Source organism: Ovis canadensis, chromosome 1 (genome assembly GCF_042477335.2).
Source record: "Ovis canadensis isolate MfBH-ARS-UI-01 breed Bighorn chromosome 1, ARS-UI_OviCan_v2, whole genome shotgun sequence".
NCBI lineage: Eukaryota > Metazoa > Chordata > Mammalia > Artiodactyla > Bovidae > Ovis > Ovis canadensis.
In genome coordinates, this window is record NC_091245.1 from 62,609,093 (window position 1) to 62,617,591 (window position 8,499).

Below are 8,499 nucleotides of genomic sequence, written 5' to 3' on the forward strand. Positions count from 1 at the left end.
ATCGGTGGCTCAGTGGAGGGAAGTGTCAAGTTAATGCAGAACCAAACTCTGAAATGTATCTCTTTTTTTGGTCCATCTCATGCTTTAAATTTTCATTCCTTTTAGTTATTTTTCTTTTAATTTATTTTTAATTGGAGGATAATTGCAAAGTTGTGTTGATTTCTGCCATACAACTAGAATTACCCAGAAGTATACATATGTCCTCTCTCCCTTGAGCCTCCCTTCCACCCCCGCATTAAATTTCCTTTGCTTTTGAAGATGTAGCAATACATCTATATAATATAAAATTCAAAATGTATAAAAAGGCATGCTATGAAAAGTTTCCCTGTATCTTCCCTTCACCAGCCTAGTTTCTCTCCTCCAACACAATCAGGACTGCCAATTTCTTGCATATTCTTCCAAAGATTTTAATCATGTCTTAAAAAGAATGGGTGTAAGATAATCAAGTAAAAAAGAGACGGAGGGAGCATTGCGACAAAGGGAACAAGCAGAGTTTGTGGGGGAGTTGGGCCTTTGGGGCTGCAGGGCAGTGCTTCGAGGGCTCTTTCCATGCTAAGTTTGGATCTGATCATGAAGCATTAGGACAGCCACCCATGCTAAGCAGAGATGGTGCCTGATTAAAATAATGATTTAGAAAGAGCACTCTGGCAGAAACGAGGAGAACAGATTGGAGAGAGGTAAGATGAATGAGGGAGACCAGTTAGGAGGCAATCGTAATAATCCAAGGAAGTATTAATGAGAAACTAAGGCAGGACAGAATCAGTCAGCATTGGAAAGGGGGCCAACATGGAGTTATTAAGGAAGAAGGATGAACAGCATTACTGGATCAATTGGATTCCGATGGATTTAATTCCTGTCTGTTTTCACCTAAGAATTGCCTGCGTCAAGTTCTAATAATAAGACATAATTATACACACACGCCACTGAAGCAGTCACCAGGGTACTCCATATTGTCTTAGATGTTAATCTCAGTGAGGTAGAGATGTCCAAGCTTCCCAGGTCAAATTTCATCACTTAAATTCTTATCCCTGGGCTTCCCTGGTGGCTCACTGGTAAGGAATTCGCTTACCAATGCGGAAGCCAGGAGTTTGATCCTTGGTCATGGGAAGACCCCACGTGCCACGGAGCAACTAAGGCCGTGTGTCAAAACTATTGAGCCTGTACTCTAGAGCCTGAGAATTGCACCTACTGAGCCCACGTGCCGCAGAAGGAAAGCCACTGCAATGAGAAGACAGAGCACCGCAACTAGAGAGGAGCCCGGAGAAAAAACGAAAAATCCTTGCAGCAGCAAAGACCCAACGCAGGCCAAAATAAAATGTAAATAAGTAATGAGTTTAGTTTTAGAAAAAAATACTACTCTGTCATCAGAAAAATCTTCTCGGAACAGCCCCTTCCCTTTCTATAATAGTTCTGAGGGAAACCTGTGTTCCCTGAGGATACTGCATTCCCTGCAGCCCTCGTGAGTGGTGGCCAGCTTTCTTTGACCTCAGGCACCACTGGGTGAGAAGGTGCTCCAGGTGTTCCAAGTCCTTGTCTCTTGGCCTCCTCCAACAGGGTCACTGAAGCTCATGCTCTGAAGCTCACCTCCAGACCTCTTGCTGTGGTCTCCTCCTGTCCTCCTGGCCTTTCCCACACGTTCTTCAGAGATTTCAGCACCAGGTTTACCGTCTCTCTCCCATTCTCCTGTCATTATTCTTGGTGATTTCAATATCCACACGGCAGGTACATCCAATCTCATGGACTCTATCCCTCAACCTCTTTACCTCCAGTGATCTTTTCTTCTGCCACTCCACTCCAGCCAAAACACCCCACAGTTTTCCTTGTCATTTTTTATAACTGCCTCCTCTCAATTATCTCAGTGTCAAGCGTTTTACTTCTACATCCAGCTCATGCCCTCAGCTCAAAAATTCTTCCACTCTACCAGGCGCTTTGTTCATCTGAGCCTATTGCCTTTTCACTGTTTTATTTCCATCCCTCAGGCCCTCATTCTCTCCTTACCTGACTTAAATTCCATGGTCCTGTATTATAATTACTCCTTTAAATCCTCTGTCACCTCTTTCAACCTTTTATTGCTTCCATTATATCATTCTTTAAAAAAAAATCCCCACTCTAGGAATAGTCCTGTCTCTACCTTCTCTGTTTCTGCTCTTAAGAATCTAAATATACCTCAAGAAAAAAACTGATTATGCTGACATCAGACCTTATGTTGACTCTTACTGCTAATTGTCGATTCTTCTGTATTTTCTTAATCTATTTATTTGACTCTCCCAGGGCTATTTCTTTCACAAAGCTTCATCACCTTCCCCCTATTTCATTGACCATTACTCTCAGACAAATATAAGCAGCAACAGAAACTGTCACCATCCAACGCCCCTGCTTCTTGCATCTGTTCCCGTATGCCATCTTTCCCTTCTATTGCAATGACTGAGCTGTTCAGTCTGTGCCTACCATCCCCTTCACTGGTGCACTGGATTCCAGGCCCCGCTATTCCCATGGTTACCTCACTGTCTTTCTATACGTTCTATTTTATTTTTCTCTCTGTTGAGTCATTAATGAAGAAACCACTTTTAAAAACATTACCCCCTTGACTTCATATTTCCTCCAACTACCATACCATCTCATCCTTTCGCTTACCTTTACAGAAAAAATTCCTTAAAATAATTGTCTGTGCTCAGCATCTCCACATCTTTACCTCCCTTTTGAATCAGCCTTTAATCGGGCTTACATTCAATCATAGGTACAGGTAGCTCCTGAGTTACTTATTATGGCTTTTCACCAAAGAGAGATGAGAATTGGATGTATTCCAGGAAATTCTGAGAAGAGACTTTGTTTCAGCTTGGTTGATGTGCCTACTCCTTGAACCAATCACCGTGTTATGAGAAATGTGGTCACATAGCATAGTCTGGATCATGGACTAACACCCTCTGCCAGAGGCAGAGTTACCCTGATTGGCAGTTCCAGTGGAACCACAGGGAGTAAATGAGGAGCAGTTAAGGAGTGGTGCTCTTACCGAAGAGAAAGGGACACAGGATAAACGTAAAAAACAGATACCTGATAAAGTTCCAAAGGAGGAATAGGGGCCTGGAACTGGGTGGCAGACAAATCCTAGAAGGATGTCTGCAGTATAATTTAAATCACAGTTCATTCCATAACAAAGCAGAGTGGGCGAAATAAATTTCAATGCCTTATCTGATTATCTGGGCTTCCCTGCTGGCTCAGTGGTAAAGAATCTGCCTGCCAATGCAGGAGATGAGGGTTTGATCTCCAGATAGGGAACATCCCTGGAGAAGGAAATGGCAACCCATTGCAGTATTCTTGCCTGGAAAATCCCATGGACAGAGGAGCTGCTGGGCTACAATCTGTAGGGTCACAAAAGAATCCAACACAGCTTAAAGACGAAACAACAATCCAATCATCTATAAAATATAAATAATAAAAATAATTTTAAAAGTACTTTTCTAAAATAATATTAGGCAAAGTCTCTATAAAGTAAAACTTAGAAAAAGAATCTAGCTTGTGTTGCAAACTGGCAACACATCCAAATCAGAGCAAGACAGTAAGTTTTACTCATCATTGTCATAAGAAATAAAGGTTTAAGTTCAGCACACTTTAAATTTAGCACACTTCTTGCAAACCCAGAGTAGGAAATAAAAAGCACGAACACATTCTAAAATATTCAAACAAAAATAGCCTTAAGAAACAAAAATAAGCATTTGAAGTTATGTGTGTACAGAAAGTTTTGCTATCTCATTTGTTTAGTGTAATGATAATTGTTGACAAAATGCCTCTTTTCTCAACTTTATAAAACAAAACAAACGAAATAAAATAGGGAAAAAAAAAACCTGCTGGAGATTTTGAGACACGAAAGTTCTCAGAACTGCTGTTCGCATTATGTAATATGAGGAACTATTTATAATCCCAGCATTTTCAGAATTCAACATATTTAAATGTTGCTACCTGATTTTACAAGCCAAGAGATTTAAAGCTAGAACTGCAAGCAATATGGATAGAACAGTCAAACCCAGACCAGATGGCTCTTTAATGCTTTTTAAGTAGGCTGGTGGTAACGCCGTGTTATCTGAGGACCCAAAATAGCTCTTCAAAAATCTCTCTCTTATCTAAGAGACTTGGTGCCTGAAACCCCACCTTTAGCAATTGGGGAAGGTTAGAGGATATATCCTGGAGGAGGGCATGGCAACCCACTCCAGTATTCTTGCCTGGAGAATCCCCATGGACAGAGGAGACTGGTAGGCTGCACGTCCATGGGGTCGCAAAGAGTCGGACACAACTGAGTGACTAAGCTCACACATACCCCCTTGTACTTAGTTGCTCAGTCACGTCCAACTCTTTGCAACCCATGGACTGTCTCCCACCAGGCTCCTCTGTCCACAGGGATTCTCCAGCCAAGAATACTGGAGTGGGTTGCCATGCCCTCTTCCAGGGGATCTTCCCGAACCCAGTTCTCCCGCGTTGCAGGTGGATTCTTTACCACCTGAGCCACCAGGGAAGCCCTAAAGTTATATTATTATGCCCCTCCTCCCAAGCTTTCTGATCCAATCTTTAAAGGCATGGGGGCAAGCTGATTTTCAATTGTAGAGCAAATTTCATCAACTTTTCACAAGGGTTTTAGGCTGAGTGACAACCTTCTGATGTCCCTGTGGGTCTAGCAGTGTTCACCAATTTCTGCTTCTGATTACATCAATATTTTCCTTCAAAAGCTGACATTCAAACCCAAAATGTGCTCCAGTAATATGGTTCTGGGTTTTTATTTCTTTAAACTTCTTTCTGCTTGCAAATTTATTTGTTAGAAACTGGAACTTAGATGCAATAAAAATAACTGTACTCTCCAAAAAGATAAAATAGATCTGAAGCTACGTGCAACAGGAAAGTATTTATAACAAAGTCAGTTTACAGGAATTATTCATAACAAAGATAGTTTAAAGATGTATTTAGCTGAGTGGCATGTATCTGCCTTAGGTAATAGTTTGGAGAGGCTTTTAAGTTCTTTAAAGAGTTTTGAAGCCAAATGAGTGGTAGAAGTCAACACTGCTGCTGCTGCTGCTGCTGCTAAGTCGCTTCAGTCGTGTCCAACCCTGTGCGACCCCATAGACGGCAGCCCACCAGGCTCCCCCGTCCCTGGGATTCTCCAGGCAAGAACACTGGAGTGGGTTGCCATTTCCTTCTCCAGTGCATGAAAGTGAAAAGTGAAAGTGAAGTCGGTCAGTAGTGTCTGACTCTTAACGACCCCATGGACTGTAGCCCACCAGGCTCCTCCGTCCATGGGATTTTCCAGGCAAGAGTACTGGAATAGGGTGCCATTGCCTTCTCCGGAAGTCAACACTGCTATCACCCAAAAGGCCAAAGCTAAAAAAACAATCATGGTACCACTGAGTATTCACCCACAGGAGCTTCCAATTTGTCAGGTGATGAATGGTTTATCTGATTAATAAACTCCAACAACCTGCTCTGAATACAGCACCATACCCTCCCTCTTTGTTTGCAAGAGTTCTTAGCTGTGAGTATATCAAATGCTGGCTAGAATCAGGCCCACCTTCTCCCAGGGGAGAGTCCACTGTCTGTCTGCTCTACAGAGGCCTGAATAGAAATAAATCAGCCATTCAATATGCCTACTCAGTTAAAAGCCTATTCCCGGAGGGCTGACCTCAGTCCTACAGTGAATGGGGAACCGATTAGCATATCACCGATCCCAGAGTACCAGGCATTGTCTGGTAAACAAAAAGAAATTAGAAACACAGGAGTGGGACACAAAAGCAGAGACAAATTAATGCTCTATGTGTGTTAATGTTTATCTTTGCTTAAATAAAGATTTTTGAGACAAGTGGTCAGTCATCTGTAAATAAATGTCTAGTTCGATGGTGGGGTGGAGGCAGTGTTGTTCATTCAATAGAACACTCAAGATTTAGATTTCACAGGTGAGCTTTAGGATCATTAAAGACTGCCTCCTGCCATTAAACTCTTATTACCTATTGGTTTTGCTTTTAGTAGCGCAAAGAGCCGGACACGACTGAGCAACTGAACTGAACTGAACTGAGGGCTCTATTAAATTGTATTTATATGTTTAGCTGTTTACTCTGTTAGACAAAAAAATGAGACTGCAGGAATCAACAGTGGTTAGCAGAACAAGCTAAATGATTAGATGAAGGTCAGCAAAGCTCAGAACATGGAAAAGTCTACAAGATAGATGACATAGATTTTCCAATAAATAAAATACAAGAAAAATAAAAAATAAGAGGAAAGAGAAATCTATAAAAGAGACATAGAGACATAGTGACTACATGCAATGTGTGGACCTTGTTTGGATTTTGCCGTAAATAAATGTTTAAAACATTATGAGAAAATTGAGGATATTTGAATACTGGAATTAAATAAAGCCTTTATACTGAATATACATAGTTATACTGAATATATATAGTTAAAATGATATGATGTCTAGGATTTGTTTCAAAATATACAAGGTTATTGATTGTCCATGGTTAATAATTATTAAGGTTGAGAGATAAGTATATGGAGATTCTTTATATTGCCCTCTCTTCTTTTATGTTTGAAATTATCCATAATAAAACTTTTTTTAATCAGCAAGATATGAATAATAAAACAGAAACTATTCTTGTTAGAAATACACTGCAGTACTTCTACATGTTCTTATTTAAGGACACTGTAAAAGTCCAATCAAAGTTCATAAACATTCATCCTTATGTGAATGAATAGGTATCACTTCAGTTCAGTTCAATCGCTCAGTCGTGTCCGACTCTTTTCGACCCCATGAATCACAGCATGCCAGGCCTCCTTGTCCATCACCAAATCCCAGAGTTCACTCACTCACATCCATCCAGTCAGTGATGCCATCCAGCCATCTCATCCTCTGTTGATATCTTCTCCTTCTGCCCCCAATCCCTCCCAGCATCAGAGTCTTTTCCAATGAGTCAACTCTTCGCATGAGGTGGCCAAAGTACTGGAGTTTCAGCTTTAGCATCATTCCTTCCAAAGAAATCCCAGGGCTGATCTCCTTCAGAATGGACTGGTTGGATCTCCATGCAGACCAAGAGACTCTCAAGAGTCTTCTCCAACACCATAGTTCAAAAGCATCCATTCTTTGGTGCTCAGCTTTCTTCACAGTCCAACTCTCACGTGTATACATTACCACTGGAAAAACCATAGCCTTGACTAGATGGGCCTTTGTTGGCAAAGTAATGACTCTGCTTTTCACTATGCTATCTAGGTTAGTCATAACTTTTCTTCCAAGGAGTAAGCATCTTTTAATTTCATGGCTACAATCACCATCTGCAGTGATTTTGGAGCCCCCCAAAATAAAGTCTGACACTGCTTCCACTGTTTCCCCATCTATTTCCCATGAAGTGATGGGACCAGATGCCGTGATCTTCGTTTTCTGAATGTTGAGCTTTAAGCCAACTTTTTCACTCTTCTCTTTCACTTTCATCAAGAGGCTTTTAGTTCCTCTTCACTTTCTGCCATAAGGGTGGTGTCATCTGCATATCTGAGGTGATTGATATTTCTCCCGGAAATCTTGATTCCAGCTTGTGCTTCTTCCAACTCAGAGTTTCTCATGATGTACTCTGCATATAAGTTAAATAAGCAGGGTGACAATATACAGCCTTGACATACTCCTTTTCCTATTTGGAACCAGTCTGTTGTTCTATGTCCAGTTCTAACTGTTGCTTCCTGACCTGCATACAGGTTTCTCAAGAGGCAGGTCAGGTGGTCTGGTATTCCCATCTCTTTCAGAATTTTCCACAGTTTATTGTGATCCACACAGTCAAAGGCTTTGCCATAGTCAATAAAGCAGAAATAGATATTTTTCTGGAAGTCTCTTGCTTTTTCGATGATCCAGCAGATGTTAGCAATTTGATCTCTGGCCCCTCTGCCTCTTCTAAATCCAGCTTGAACATCTGGAAGTTCACGGTTCACGTATCGCTGAAGCCTGGCTTGGAGAATTTTGAGCATTACTTTACTAGCATGTGAGATGAGTGCAATTGTGCAGTAGTTTGAGCATTCTTTGGCATTGCCTTTCTTTGGGATTGGAATGAAAACTGACCTTTTCCAATCCTGTGGCCACTGCTGAGTTTTCCAGATTTGCTGGTATGTTGAGTGCAGCACTTTCACATCATCATCTTTCAGGATTTGAAATAGCTCAACTGGAATTCCATCACCTCCACTAGCTTTGTTCGTAGTGATGCTTTCTAAGGCCCACTTGACTTCATATTCCAAGATATCTGGCTCTAGGTGAGTGATCACATCATCGTGATTATCTGGGTTGTGAAGATATTATGAATAGGCATAAAGCACTTGAAATGCTGCTATATACACTACATAATAAGTATTCAATAATTGTGTTAAAGATAGTAGGTCTAAATCTTGGCTTGTAAATGCAAGTATTTAAGAAAGAACGTATTTTTCTATAACAGAATACAATCTCTTTTTCAATTCCACTTTCTACTAGGGTGGTAGAAAAACAAATTA